Below are 16,952 nucleotides of genomic sequence, written 5' to 3'. Positions count from 1 at the left end.
GCTGCCTAAAGTCTTTCTGGGCTCACAGCCACTTCTAGACATGCCACTTGACCTGGCCCTGCCCACCAGAGGGACAAGATCCAGCTCCACCCACCAGTGGGCAGGCACCAGTCCCCTTCCATCAGGAAGCCTGCACAAGCTCCTGCACCAACCTCACCCACCAGAGGGCAGACACCAGAAGCAAGAAAAACTACAGTCCTGCAGCCTGTGGAACAGAGCCCCTAAACACAGAAAGACAAAATGAGATGGCAAAGAAATATGTTCCAGATGAAGGAACAAGATAAAACCCCAGAACAGCAACTAAGGAAGTGGAGATAGGCAATCTGCCTGAAAAAAGAATTCAGAATAATGACAGTAAAGATGATCCAAGATCTCAGAAAAAGAATGGAGGCACAGACTGAGAAGATCTAAGAAATGTTTAACAAAGAGCCAGAAGACTTAAAGAACTAACAAACAGAGATGAACTATACAATAACTGAAATGAAAAATACACTAGAAGGAATCAATAGCAGAATAAATGAGGCAGAAGAAGGGATAAGTGAGCTGGAAGACAGATTGGTGGAAATCACAATGGCAGAACAGAATAAAGAAAAAAGAAAAGAAACCAGGACAGTCTAAGAGACTTCTGGGATGAATATAACACTAGAAAAGATCTGAAACTAAAAGCTGGTTCTTTGAAAAGACAAACAAAATTGATAAACCTTTAGCCAGACTCATCAAGGAAAAAAAGGAGAGGACTCAAATCAATAAAATTAGATATGAAAAAGAAGTTACAACAGACACCACAGAAATACAAAGCATCATAAGAGACTACTACAAGCAACTCTATGCCAATAGAATGAACAACCTAGAAGAAATGGAAAAATTCTTAGAAAGGTACAATCTTTCAAGATTGAACCAGGAAGAAAAAGAAAATGTGAACAGACCAATCACAAGTAATGAAGCTGAAGCTGTGATTAAAAAACTTCCAAAAAACAAAAGTCCAGAACCAGATGGCTTCACAGGCAAATTCTATCAAACATTTAGAGAAGAGTTAAAACCTATCTTTCTGGAACTATTCCAAAAAATTATAAAGGAAGGAACACTTCCAAACTGATTCCATGAGGCCACCATCACCCTGATAGCCAAACCAGAAAAAAATATCACAAAAAAGAAAAATATCACTGATGAACATAGATGCAAAAATCTTCAACAAAATACCAGCAAACTGAATCCAACAATACATTAATAGGATCATACACCATGATCAACTGGGATTTATGCCAGGGGTGTAAGGATTTTTCAATATCCACAAATCAATCAGTGTGATACACCACATCAACAAATTGAAGAATAAAAACCATATGATCATCTCAATAGATGCAGAAAAAGCTTCTGACAAAATTCAACACTGATTTCTGATAAAAACTCTCCAGAAAGTGGGCATAGAGAGAACCTACCTGAACATAATAAAGGGCATATATGACAAACCAACTGCTAACATCATACACAACAGTGAAAAGCTAAAAGCATTTCCTCTAAGATCAGGAACAAGACAACCACTTTTGCCACTTTTATTCAACATCATTTTTTAAGTCTTAGCTACAGCAATCAGGGAAGAAAAAGAAATAAAATGAATCCAAATTTGAAAAGGAGAAGTAAAATGGTCACTGTTTGCAGAAGACATGATACTATATGACATATACATATATATATATACATATATATGTATATAAAAGATAATAAGAGCATGGTAACAGAAAACATAAAAAGGAACTATGTTATATTATGGGTCCTATTAAAATATCAGCTCTCTAATTTGCTTTTAAATATACACCATTTCAAATCAAACTTGAGTCAGTAATTTTTTAAAAAGTTAACCTTGCATACAAATAAATAAGAAAAACTATGTTAAAAAAGAGAAAGAATATAAAAATGTATTATAAAACTACAGTAATTAAAACAGTGTGATCTGGACCATGAACAGAGAAAGAAAACAGTGAAATGAAGTCCATGTCAATTTATGACAAAATGAAGGTAGCTTTTCAAATCACTTGGGGAATAGATGGACTGTTTAATTAATTTGACTGACACAACTGCTAATTTTGAGGGGAAAAATAAAGTTAGATGTGCAACTCCCAACAAAGAAAAAAAGTATATACAAAAATAAAAGAATAAAATCACTAGGAGAAAATATAGGAAGTCATTTTCATTATATGATATGGATAATACAATTTTTAACATGATTACAGGTCATAAACTACTAAGAATCACATTGAAAAGTCTGTAAAGACAAAACTAAAACATTTGTTTACTTTAAAATATACCATAATCACAGTTGAAAATTAAATGGAAAGAAAGTATCAATATATACACAAGGTTAATAACTTTAAGACATAGAGTGTTCTTAAGTGTTAAAGATCAAAATGACAAGAGAAAATTATAGGAAAAATAAGTTTATTCAGAAATTAGACATACACCATGAAACACCATGAAATGGTGTTCAACTGCCTTACTGATCCAAGAAATACAAGTTAAAATAAATAGTAAAAATTTGAAGAAATATGACAGACAGAAATAAAGTGAAAGAACCCTTTCAAACATAAAATCCTGTATAAACTACATTAAAAATCTTATGAGGAAAGATCTATAAATAATGACACCTTGTGGTCCCTGAATGAAATCACTGGTTTGTCATTTTTTCATCTAGAGTAAAATCCACAGGTTTTCTATCAACTTTTTAGAATTCTTTTCTTAAAATGAATGGGTAGCTTAAGATGAATCATAGATGTTTGAGGAAAACTTTAAGCATGAATGACAGAGGCTAAAAAATAAAACAAAATACAGAAAAACTTAGAGAACATAAAGACAATACAGATATTAGAGAAAAACCTGAAAAAGAAACCTGTAATTAACCTCCTCTGAGACAGAAGATATGGAATCCAAGATATAATAAACTGCTATGAGAACAAACATCCTGAGAAGAAGAAAGAACTGTTAGAAACTGGATATATGTTAGCTGAAAATTTTAAAAAATCCATAAAACAGCTAGAAGGAAAAACAAACTTGTTAGAAGAAATTAAACAAGGAAAAAAAGGCTAAGACATGAGAAAATAGGTAAGCAAATCTAAGCGGGCCAATATCCAAATGACAGAGGTCTTAGAAAAGAGAAATGTTGGAGAGGAAATTATGAAAACATCAAGAAGAAAATATTTCGGAGTTGATGATCAGAAAGCTCCAGATTTAAGGTCTCTAAAGAACATCCAAAAAAGTTATCAATTAAAATCTCATCACACAAGGACCCATCACCATGATATTACAGATCAGTAAAGATAACAGAAGATCCTAAGCGCTTCCAAAAAGAAAAATGTGTGACATAAGAAGATCAGGAATCAGAATGATACCTGACTCCTCAAAAGCAAACCCAGAAGCTAGAAACAATGAAGAAACTAGAGGAAAACATGTTACCCACCTATAAATCTATATTCAAAAAACAACTGTAAAATGAAGACATTTCCAGATACCTGGAAGACCACTCTCCTCAAATATTTTTCAAATACTATATCATATTGTATATCATACATAAGTTACATTACACATATGTTATACTATACATATAATGTGCATATAAACATATAACAATATACATATATATAATAATATACCATGTTACAAGCACCCTTCTCAGGGAATTATTGTGGATGGTACTTCCTCAAACCAAGAAACTTAAGAAAAAGGAAGGCATGGGATTCAGGAAAGGGGGGGATCCAGAACAAGAGAGATGATAGTGAAAAGAAGCTCCAAGACAAAAGCTATGTAGCATGTATAGAGAAAAAAGGTCAATATTGGAACAGGGAAATTCGGCTCCTGCCTATCATGGAGGACTTAGTATCAGACAATTCCCATTCAAAATAACTAGGGGATATGAAAAAAATATATGTTTAAATGCACCAGAGAGCTGCTAATGGAACCAGGACTTGAAAAACCCCTATCCCAAAAGAAGGGAATCTCTGAGATTTGAACCCAAACATTCTGCACACAGCTTTTCCCTTTGTAACATTTGCAGACATTTGATTCTAGGCCAGAGACTGCAAATTCTGCCTACAGTGCCATTAAATGGCAGACAGCCAGTGGAGATTTTGGCAATCTTACAGGGCTATGAAGACAAAAGTTGGAAGTCAGTGTTATCAAGGTAGTCAGGACTTCAGCGATCAAGACCCTATTTTTAAAAAAGGCAGGTGCAGAGAAGTGTGCCTGATGTTTGGTGCCAGATTTCCCCCTCAAGGCACTTGCCTGTTCTTAAGTTGCCAAGGTCAAGAAGGTAAGAAGCCCAACAGAAAACAGCTATAACACAGATGCATAAGGGGTAGTGATGAGTGTGGTGTTGGGGGTAGTGACAGGTAGGATATTGGCAGTGTGGTAACATATACACCTTGAGACACTGTTCAGCCAACAGACTAGAGGTTAGAGGTCAGAGCTCACTATGATAACCTGTCTCCAAGATAACTACCATCCAATTTCTTCCCTCTCTGAATATATATGCTGTTATTTGATAGAGTTAACTGCAGTCCAGCCAGAGAAGAGGTCACAAAAGAGAATATATAAAGTGAAAGATAAGTAAACCTGAAGACAGGTTAGTAGAAGTAATAAAAAAGGGTGAAATCAATGGAACAGAATATCTGAGATATGCAGGACAATATCAAAAGGCCAAACATACATGTAATTGGAGTCCCAGAAATAGAGAAGATAATAAGACAGAAGAAATATTTGAGGAGACAGGAGCCCAGTATTTTTACAAAGCCAATGAAAGACATCATTCTACAGGGCTGAACATTTCAGCAAACACCAAGCAGGAAATGTACAAAGAAAAACAAAACTTAGCACATCAGAGTCAAAATGCTAAAACTTAATGATGATAAAATCTTGAAAGCAGTCATAAAAAAAGGCACACTATATGTAGGGAAACAATGCCAGGAATGATCATTAACTTCTCTTCAGAAACATCCGATGACAGAAGAAATAGAATGACATCTTTAAAGTGCTAAAGGAAAATTTCTCTCAACCCAGTAAAGATATACTTTAAAACTGAGAGTGAATTAAAGACATTTTCAGATTAAAAACTGAGAGAATTGTTTCCAACTGATCTGCACTTTAAGAAATGTAATAAGAGCTTCAGGCTGAAGAGATATTATTCAAGAAGAAAACTGAGACTGCAGGGAGGAATCAAGAGTACAAAAAGGGTCAAAATTTAAGTTAATATAAAAGACCTTTTAAAATATGCATATATATATATATATATATAGAGAGAGAGAGAGGTATATATTGTATGTACAAAATATATTTGGATATATAAAAGTTTACACACAGTAACTTCTTTAAAGAACACTAAGCAAAAATAATAACTGTATTATGAGCTTTTTAGTATATATGGGGGAACGAGTGTAGGAGAAGATGCTTGAGATAAATATGTATGCCTTATATACATTACATGTCTTTTGTAAGATGTATATGTATACATATATCGTATGTCTTTTGTGTATATATGTGTGTATATATATAATTTAAGAGTAGCTACTAAAAGACTAGAAATAGAATATATAAATTTCAAATAATAAATAGGTGGAATAATGAACATCAACTGAGCCAGTGGAAGCCTTCAAAAAGAAAAAGAAATAAATGAATATAAAGTGTTAAAGGGAAAGATAAAATAAGATTGCACAAATAAGTTTAAATATATTTATAATAATTTGACTAGATAAATCTCAACTATTGAAAGGCAGAGTCTATCAAATTGAATTTTTTAAAAGTCAACATGTATGCTATTTTAAGTGTGACTGAAAGCAAAATAGTGCAGAAAGACAAAAAATGAAAATATATAAGAAGATATACCAAGTATAACCAATCAAAAGAAATATTAGGTATATCATATATTTTAAAAGCTGATATAGAAATTCAGACAATTTTAGACAAGGTGAATTCCCAACAAAATAAAAATTAAGGCAAAACCCCACATTAATTGGTATAAAAAAGGATATTACATAATGAAAAAAATAAATTAACCAAGATTATATAATAGTCATCACCTGTACTAAAATATATAATGTCTCTCTCTCTCTCTTTATATATGTATGTGTGTGTGTGTATATACACACACACACACACCTGAGAGAGTTGTTACAAGGAGAAATTCATATATCCACAGAGTTGAAGATTTTAATAGAACACAATTATCAACTGATAGACTGAGGAGAAAAAATGCTGGAAATTTTTAACACACAGAAAACCTCAATATCTTTTTAAAAATATGTGTATTGTGCAGAATAATTTTTCTGATAGAGCCAAAAACTTAGACTCTATAATAATAATAAAGAACAGCATGTGTTTGGATAGGTAGAAGTATGAAGACCCTTTCCTAAATAACCAATGGAGTAAAAAAATCATCATATTAGAAATTATAAACTACTTACAATTACAATATTTTTACTACATAAGAAACTTGTAGTATCTAGGAAAGTGTTACTCAGAAAGACAATTATAGTCTTGAAATTGTTTTTTAAAAAATAATGAAGAGTAGGGGGAAAATTAGGTAAGTAAAGAAGCTTATACCCACAATAGTGTAAATTCAAAGTAGAATGATGATAACTATAATGATAGGTTAGATTTTGATTTTTACTAGCAAAACTGAGCAGGACCCTGTGGGGCTCCTGGTCACAGAAGCCCTTCCATGTTCCCCATTTCTTGTTTGTAGGGAACAGACTCCAGCCTCCATGACCTTCCCTCAGTTCAAAGGGCAGATTCAAAAGGCAGATTCAAACAGTTGCTAATCAGGGAAGGGAGGAGATTCAGAGACAAGGGAAGAGCAGTTAAGAAACAATAGTGCAACCTTGGGGCAGGGTCCTGGTTCCGCCTCAAGGGATACAGATAACAATATCTTTGAGCTCTTTACACACGTAACCCCCAACAAATGGAAGATGTAGCATTCTTCATTCCAGAGAAGACCACCTGAGACCAGATTAAAGGAGTACAGGCCCTGTACATATCCTAATCTTATCAGCAAACCCGCCCTTGAACTATTGCTATAAAACTCCTTACCAAATCCTCCCAGGTTGGGACACAGTATTGAGAGGCAGGAGCCTGCTGTGTCCCCCTTTGCCTGGTAAAGCGATAAAGCTATTCTTTTCTACTTCACCCAAAACTCCGTCTCTGAGATTCGATTCAGCACTGGTGCACAGAGGCTGAGATTTTCGGCATCACTAGTTTGGGAGAAAAGAACAAAGTTTGTCCAGTGTTGATGAAGATATGAAGAGTCACTCTCATTAACATGGTTTGTGGAAGTATATACTGACAATATTTCTGGAAGGCCACTTGACAATATGTTGTAGTATTTTAAACTGGGTATATCTTTTGATATATTTTATGTAATTTTATATTAAAGAAGAAATTAGGTAAGTATACAAAGATGAATCTTCCTCTTCAGATGAGGGCAAAGAGAAAACCTAATTTCTAGTAATAAAAAAAAAATTGGTCGTAGTCATTGTACAAGGTTGACATAGTATTACACAATTATTTAAAATGATGAAATACAGCACTGTTTATTGACACGGAGCTACGTCCAAGATGTATGGTAATGTAAAATAATCAGATTATAGAATAGTACTCATAGTTCCAGTTTTGTTAGGAATCAAAACCAAATATACACAATATATACAATTATTGTATAAGAATTAAAGTAGAAGAGTGTACTGGCAAAAGTGCCTCTAATTTCCCAGTCATTACAGTCTCCAACTCCACAGACTAAGAAAACCATTATAGGATTTTATTTTGGTCATTTTAGTCATATACTGTATTATATTTATCTACATTGATGCAAACTGGCTGGATACCTTCATTTTGAAGCCTGGATGATTAAAAACAGTTTTCAAAGATTTATGCCTTAAGGTAGTCAGATAAACTGGACTTTTTTTTTTTTTTTTTTTTTTTTTTTTTTGCGGTACACGGGCCTCTCACTGTTGTGGCCTCTCCCGTTGCAGAGCACAGGCTCCGGACGCGCAGGCTCAGCGGCCATGGCTCACGGGCCCAGCTGCTCCGCGGCATGTGGGATTCTCCCGGACCAGGGCACGAACCCGTGTCCCCTGCATCGGCATGCGGACTCTCAACCACTGCGCCACCAGGGAAGCCCAAACTGGACATTTTTAACCTTAGGGCATAGAGAGTAATCCTTCTTTAACATTTACTGTGAGACTCTTTGGGATTGTGTATAGATGCCTATGTGACAGCATTCTGGAGCAGAGCTTGCTTACAGTGTAATTAATGACTCCAACTATAGATTATAATTCACTTTGTTTATTCACTAAGTGCTCCATTCTGCACAAATCTTTTCCTTGAAAGCAGGAACACGAGCTCATATTTTACCTTGGCTCTGTACAAAATGTAGTACAGTATTAATAGGCTGATTGAAAAGAAGAATGAATGAGCTAACATTTATTGGAGCCCCCATGTTTCCGATATTGTGTTCAACACGTTCAAGTTAAAGAGAGAATGCTTTCAAAATATATATAACTGATTGATTCTGGGGATCTAAATCCTTTCTATGTACTGTGGAAGTAGAATGCAGAAAGGCCCTTTGAAATCTATCGATCTCCTTCTTGCAGAACTTTGCTTTAAAAAATTTGGGGAATACTGAAGTTACATCAAAAATGGAGAATGCTGGAGGAGGGATGGTCAGCAAGAGCCATCCGTCCATGTTGGTGAAGGCAGGGGCAGGGATAGTAAATGCGAGGATTGAGGGATCCAGATAAAGGATGCTGGAACTTTCTTAGCATTTTTAAGGTGAGTCTTCATTGTTTCTCTTAACTATCTTAGAAGAGATACTTAACTTATAATGAAGTATTAAAGGGAAAAAAAAGTCACACTATGGAAATTATGTTGTGGTTGACGCTCAGCCCATTTCTTAGTGCTAATAGTTGAGAATTAACTAAATGTATCCTACTAGCCCAGAAAGTTTTTACACATATCTAGGTTATTTCAGTCATATCTTACCAGAATTAGGTAAGATTTTCCTTTGTGTTTATTTTGACCAACATGGTGGTTGAATCCTCAAACTGAGGGCAATTATTAGCCATCTGAAATCAGTTAAAATCAGTCAATACCACTGAAAATTTTCCCAAAACAAAGAGAAAACATGGGTAAAACTGTTGAGGTAAGAGACCCTACTTCAGTCAGTCATGAATATTAATACCATCTAGGTTTGTAGGTCAGGAAAGTTACCATTTTATTAACAGTCCTCTCAATCCTCTTTGTTTCTTTCATCTGAAGTGAAATGACTTCTGTGAGGATATTCTTGGTTTGGCTTATCTTTGTAGTCCCAAACACATGAAATTCTTCCTACCTACTATATATTTTAAGACTTTAAGACATTCTACCCTGTGAAATAATGACAATTTTTGGATATCCTGTTACTAGTTGATGCCTCCAAGATAACAAGGTGAACATAAGGCTGTATCAAAGTGGATGGAGATGTAAACTGTCAAGACACTGAAGTAAATGCCGTGTATACAGATACTAATCCTGGCTTCCCAGCTGGTCAGAGGGTCACCATAGCATTGCGACAAAATCTGGCTCTCAACTTAAAAGTCAAGGCAAAAGAAGCCTCCTGAAACAATTAAGTAGTTTTGAGAGCACAAGAACAGTACCTTCAGGGCTTCCCTGGTGGCGCAGTGGTTGAGAGTCCGCCTGCTGACGCAGGGGACACAGGTTTGTGCCCCGGTCCGGGAGGATCCCGCATGCCACGGAGCAGCTGGGCCCGTAAGCCATGGCCGCTGAGCCTGCGCGTCTGGAGCCTGTGCTCCGCAATGGGAGAGGCCACAGCGGTGAGAGGCCCGCATACCACAAAAAAATAAACAACAAAAAATAAACCAGAACAGTACCTTCTCAATGAATATTAGCCAAAAGAATGAATATCAAGAAGAATTGAAATTATGTATATTTAAATGGAAAAATGAAACCTCAAATGTACATAGTTTGATCCTAAAAGTTGTACTGGAGTGTCGTTGAATCAGGTACAGTGGTATCCATTTATAAATCACTACAGTCTATCAAACTTCTGCTTTTAAGCAGACCATAGTAAGAGCATATGACTACTCACTGTGAGTGGCATATTGGGGTGGTCTCTTAACAAAGGATTTCAAGGAGATTCAAGATGGTGGAAGAGTTAAGACACGGAGATCACCTTCCTCCCCACAAATACATCAGAAATACATCTATATGTGGAACAACTCCTACAGAACACCTACTGAACGCTGGCAGAAGACCTCAAACCTCCCAAAAGGCAAGAAACTCCCCATGTACCTGGGTAGGGTAAAAGAAAAAAGAAAAAGCAGAGACAAAAGGATAGGGACGGGGCCTGCACTAGTGGGAGGGAGCTGTGAAGGAGGAAAGCTTTCCACACACTAGAAGCTCCTTCGTGGGCAGAGACTGCGGGTGGCGGAGGGGGGAAGCTTCGGAGCCACAGAGGAGAGTGCAGCAACAGGGGTGCGGAGGGCGAAGCGGAGAGATTCCTGCACAGAGTATCAGTGCCTACCAGCACTCCCCAGCCCAAGAGGCTTGTCTGCTTACATGCCAGGACAGGCAGGGGCTGGGAGTTGAGGCTCAGGCTTCGGTCGGATCCCAGGGAGAGGAGTGGGGTTGGCTGCATGAACACAGCCTGCAGGGGGCTAGTGTGCCACAGCCAGCCAGGAGAGAGTCCCGGAAAAGGTCTGGAGCTGCCGAAGAGGCGAGACTTTTTCTTGCCTATTTGTTTCCTGGTGTGCGAGGAGAAGGAATTAAGAGCGCCGCTTAAAGGAGCTCCAGAGACGGGCGCAAGCCGCGGCTATCAGCGTGGACCCCAGACACGGGCATGGGGCACTAAGGCTGCTGTTGCAGCCACCAAGAAGCCTGTGTACAAGCACAGGTCACTATCCACACCTCCCCTTCCGGGAGGCTGTGAAGTCTGCCACTGCCAGGGTCCCGTGATCCAGGGACAACTTCCCCGGGAGAACACACGGCACGCCTCAAGCTGGTTCCACTGACCTCTGCTGCCGCAGGCTCGCCCCACATCTGTACCCCTCCCTCCCCCTGTCTTGAGTGAGCCAGAGCCCCCGAATCAGCTGCTCCTTTAACCCTGTCCTGTCTGAGCGAAGAACAGACGCCCTCAGGCAACCTACACACAGAGGCGGGTCCAAATCCAAAGCTGAATCCCGGGAGCTGCGCGAACAAAGGGGAGAAAGGGAAATTTCTCCCAGCAGCCTCAGGAGCAGAGGATTAAATCTCCACAATCAACATGATGTACCCTGCATCTGTGGAATACCTGAATAGACAACGAATCATCCCAAATTGAGGAGGTGGACTTTGGGAGCAACGATATATATATTTTTCCCCCCTTTTTCTCTTTTTTTGTGAGTGTGTATGTGTATGCTTCTGTGTGTGATTTTGTCTGTATAGCTTTGCTTTTACCATTTGTCCTAGGGTTCAGTCTGTCCATTTTTTTAATTAAAATTTTTCTTAATTTTTTATCTTTTATTTTAATAATTTTATTTCACTTTATTTTATCTTCTTCTTTATTTATTTTCTCCCTTTTATTCTGAGCCGTGCAGAGGACAGGCTCTTGGTGCTCCAGCCAGGCGTCAGGGCTGTGCCACTGAGGTGGGAGAGCCAAATTCAGGACACTGGTCCACAATAGACCTCCCAGCTCCACGTAATATCAAACAGCAAAAATCTCCCAGAGATCTCCATCTCAACGCCAAGACCCAGCTCCACTCGACGACCAGCAAGCTACAGTGCTGTGGACACCCTATGCCAAACAACTAGCAAGACAGGAACACAACCCCATCCATTAGCAGAGAGGCTGCCTAAAATCATAATAAGGCCACAGATACCCCAAAACACACCACCAGACGTGGACCTGCCCACCAGAAAGACAAGATCCAGCCTCATCCACCAGAACACAGGCACTAGTACCCTCCACCAGGAAGCCTACACAACCCACTGAACCAACCTTAGCCACTGGGGACAGACACCAAAAACAACAGGAACTACGAACCTTCAGCCTGCAAAAAGGAGACCCCAAACACAGTAGGATAAGCAAAATGAAAAGACAGAAAAACACACAGCAGATGAAGGAGCAAGATAAAAACCCACCAGACCTAACAAATGAACAGGAAATAGGCAGTCTACCTGAAAAAGAATTCAGAATAATGATAGTAAAGATGATCCAAAATCTTGGAAATAGAATAGACAAAATGCAAGAATCAGTTAACAAGGACCTAGAAGAACTAAAGATGAAACAAACAATGATGAACAACACAATAAATGAAATGAAAAATACTCTAGATGGGATCAATAGCAGAATAACTGAGGCAGAAGAACGGATAAGTGACCTGGAAGATAAAATAATGGAAATAACTAGTGCAGAGCAGAATAAAGATAAAAGAATTGAGGACAGTCTCAGAGACCTCTGGGACAACATTAAACACACCAACATTCGAATTATGGGGGTTCCAGAAGAAGAAGAGAAAAAAGGACCGAGAAAATATTTGAAGAGATTATAGTTGAAAACTTCCCTAATATGGGAAAGGAAATAGTTAATCAGGTCCAGGAAGCACAGAGAGTCCCATACAGGATAAATCCAAGGAGAAACATGCCAAGACACATATGAATCAAACTATCAAAAATTAAATACAAAGAACAAATGTAAAAAGCAGCAAGGGGAAAACAAGTAACACATAAGGGAATCCCCATAAGGTTAACAGCTGATCTTTCAGCAGAAACTCTGCAAACCAGAAGGGGGTGGCAGGACATAATTAAAGTGATGAAAGAGAAGAAACTACAACCAAGATTACCCAGCAAGGCTCTCATTCAGATTTGACGGAGAAATTAAAGCTTTATAGACAAGCAAAAACTAAGAGAATTCAGCACCACCAAACCAGCTTTACAACAAATGCTAAAGGAACTTCTCTAGGCAGGAAACACAAGCGAAGGAAAAGATGTACAATAATAAACCCAAAACGATTAAGAAAATGGTAAAAGGAGCATACTGAAAGTGAGGGGATGGAAAAACATATTCCATGCAAATGGATATCAAAGGAAAGCTAGAGTAGCAATTTCTCATATCAGACAAAATAGACGTTAAAATAAAGACTATTACAAGAGACAAAGAAGGACACTACATAATGATCAAGGGATCGATCCAAGAAGAAGATATAACAGTTGTAAATATTTATGCACCCAACATAGGAGCACCTCAATACATAAGGCAAATACTAACAGCCATAGAAGGGGAAATCGACAGTAGAACAATCATAGGAGGGGACATTAACACCCCACTTTCACCAATGGACAGATCATCCATAATGAAAATAAATAAGGAAACACAACCTTTAAATGATACGTTAAACAAGATGGATTTAATTGATATTTATAGGAAATTCCATACAAAAACAACAGAATACACTTTCAAGTGCTTATGGAACATTCTCCAGGATAGATCATATCTTGGGTCACAAATCAAGCCTTGGTAAATTTAAGAAAAGTGAAATCTTATCAAGTATCTTTTCCGAACACAACGCTATGAGACTAGATATCAATTACAGGAAAAAACCTGTAAGAAATACAAACATATGGAGGCTAAACAACACACTACTTAATAACCAAGAGATCACTGAAGAAATCAAAGAGGAAATCAAAAAATACCTAGGAACAAATGACAATGAAAACACAACGACCACAAACCTATGGGATGCAACAAAAGCAGTCCTAAAAGGGAAGTTTATAGCTATACAGACCTACCTTAAGAAACAAGAAACATCTCAAATAAACAATCTAACCGTACACCTAAAGCAATTAGAGAAAGAAGAACAAAAAAAAAAAAAAACCCAAAGTTAGCAGAAGGAAAGAAATCATAAAGATCAAATCAGAAATAAATGAAAAAGAAATGAAAGAAACGATAGCAAAGATCAATAAAACTAAAAGCTGGTTCTTTGAGAAGATAAACAAAATTGATAAGCCATTAGCCAGACCTATCAAGAAAAAAAGGGAGAAGACTCAAATCAATAGAATTAGAAATGAAAAGGGAGAGGTAACAACTGACACTGCAGAAACACAAATGATCATGAGAGATTACTACAAGCAACCATATGCCAATAAAATGGACAACCTGGAAGAAATGGACAAATTCTTAGGAATGCACAACCTTCTGAGACTGAACCAGGAAGAAATAGAAAATATGAACAGACCAATCACAAGCACTGAAATTGAGACATTAAAAATCTTCCAACAGAAAAAGCCCAGGATCAGATGGCTTCACAGGCGAATTTTATCAAACATTTAGAGAAGAGCTAACACCTATCCTTGTCAAACTCTTCCAAAATATAACAGAGGAAGGAACACTCCCAAACACATTCTACAAGGCCACCATCACCCTGATACCAAAACCAGACAAAGATGTCACAAAGAAAGAAAACTACAGGCCAATATCACTGATGAACATAGATGCAAAAATCCTCAACAAAATACTAGCAAACAGAATCCAGCAGCACATTAAAAGGATCATACACCATGATCAAGTGGGGTTTATCCCAGGAATGCAAGGATTCTTCAATACACGCAAATCAATCAACGTGATACACCATATTAACAAACTGAAGGAGAAAAACCATATGATCATCTCAATAGATGCAGAGAAAGCTTTCAACAAAATTCAACACCCATTTATGATAGAAACCCTCCAGAAAGTAGGCACAGAGGGAACTTTCCTCAACATAATAAAGGCGATATGTGACAAACCCACAGCCAACATCATCCTCAATGGTGAAAAACAAACCATTTCCACTAAGATCAGGAGCAAGACAAGGTTGTCCACTCATTCAACATAGTTTTGGAAGTTTTAGCCACAGCAATCAGAGAAGAAAAAGAAATAAAGGGAATCCAAATAGGAAAAGAAGAAGTAAAGCTGTCACTGTTTGCAGATGACATGATACTATACATAGAGAAACCTAAAGATGCTACCAGAAACTACTAGAGCTAGTCAATGAATTTGGTAAAGTAGCAGGATACAAAATTAATGCACAGAAATCTCTTGCATTCCTATACACTAATGATGAAATATCTGAAAGTGAAATTAAGAAAACACTCACATTTATCATTGCAACATAAAGAATAAAATATCTAGGAATAAACCTACCTAAGGAGACAAAAGACCTGTATGCAGAAAATTTTAAGACACTGATGAAAGAAATTAAAGATGATACAAATAGATGGAGAGATAGACCATGTTCTTGGATTGGAAGAATGAACATTGTGAAAATGACTATACTCCGCAAAGCAATCTACAGATTCAGTGCAATACCTATCAAACTACCACTGCCATTTTTCACAAAACTAGAACAAAACGTTTCACAATTTGTATGGAAACCCAAAATACCCCAAATAGCCAAAGCAATCTTGAGAAAGAAAAATGGAGCTGGAGGAATCAGGCTCCCTGACTTCAGAGTATACTACAAAGCTACAGTAATCAAGACAGTATGGTACTGGCACAAAAACAGAAATATAGATCAATGGAACAGAGAAAGCCCAAAGATAAACCCATGCACATATGGTCACCTTATCTTTGATAAAGGAGGCAAGAATATACAGTGTGGAAAAGACAGCCTCTTCAATAAGTGGTGCTGGGAAAACTGGACAGCTACATGTAAAAGAATGAAATTAGAATACTCCCTAACACCATACACAAAAATAAACTCAAAATGGATTAAAGACCTAAATGTAAGGCCAGACACCATCAAACTCTTAGAGGAAAACATAGGCAGAACACTCTGTGACATAAATCACAGCAAGATCCTTGTGACCCACCTCCTAGAGAAGTGGAAATAAAAAGAAAAATAAACAAATGGACGTAATGAAACTTAAAAGCTTTTGCACAGCAAAAGAAACCATAAATAAGACTCAAAGACAACCCTCAGAATGGGAGAAAATATTTACAAATGAAGCAACTGACAAAGGATTAATCTCCAAAATTTACAAGCAACTCATGCAGCTCATGAAAACAAACAACCCAATCTAAAAATGGGCAGAAGATCTAAATAGACATTTCTCCAAAGAAGTTATACAGATTGCCAAGAGATACATGAAAGAATTCTCAACATCATTAATCATTAGAGAAATGCAAATCAAAACTACAATGAGATATCATCTCACACCAGTCAGAATGGACATCATCAAAAATCTACAAACAATAAATGCTGGAGAGGGTGTGGAGAAAAGGGAACCCTCTTGCACTGGTGGGAATGTAAATTGATACAGCCACTATGGAGAACAGTATGGAGGTTCCTTCAAAAACTGAAAATAGAACTACCATATGACCCAGGAATCCCACTACGGGGCATATACCCTGAGAAAACCATAATTCAAAAAGAGTCATGTACCAAAATGTTCATTGTTGGGGGCTTCCCTGGTGGCACAGTGGTTGAGAGTCTGCCTGCCGATGCAGGGGACACGGGTTCGTGCCCCGGTCTGGGAGGATCCCACACGCCATGAAGCTGCTGGGGCCGTGAGCCATGGCCGCTGAGCCTGCGCGTCCAGAGGCTGTGCTCCGCAACGGGAGAGGCCACAACAGTGAGAGGCCCGTGTACAGAAAAAAAGAAAAAAAAAAGTTCATTGCAGCTCTATTTACAATAGCCAGGACATGGAAGCAACCTAAGTGTCCATTAACAGATGAATGGATGAAGAAGATGTGGCACATGTATACAATGGAATATTACTCAGCCATAGAAAGGAACCAAATAGAGTTATTTGTAGTGAGGTGGATGGACCTAGAGACTGTCACAGAGAGTGAAAGTTAAGTCAGAAAGAGAAATACAAATACCGTATGCTAACACATATATATGGAATCTAAAAAAAAAAAAAAAAAAAAAAAAAAAAAATTTTTTCAGAAGAACCTAGGG

General features: G+C 37.6%; 2 long non-coding RNA genes across 2 annotated transcripts in view; one reads left to right on the top strand and one right to left on the bottom strand.

The window, feature by feature from the left end:
* The window catches only part of LOC307196580, a 124,696-nt gene extending 124,455 nt beyond the window's left edge, over positions 1–241 (top strand). Inside the window, exon 4 of the long non-coding RNA XR_013831172.1 lies at positions 29–241. This is a non-coding gene — a long non-coding RNA (uncharacterized lncRNA). The remainder of the gene's footprint in view (positions 1–28) is intronic.
* LOC307196581 overlaps positions 1–16,952 on the bottom strand; it is a 283,753-nt gene that overhangs the window by 11,383 nt on the left and 255,418 nt on the right. The window lies entirely within an intron of this gene.

The sequence above is a fragment of the Stenella coeruleoalba genome (assembly GCF_951394435.1).
Source record: "Stenella coeruleoalba genome assembly, chromosome: 13".
Classification (NCBI taxonomy): Eukaryota; Metazoa; Chordata; class Mammalia; order Artiodactyla; family Delphinidae; genus Stenella; species Stenella coeruleoalba.
Note: the sequence above shows the minus strand (reverse complement) of the source record. Positions and strands in the feature narration are given on the sequence as shown.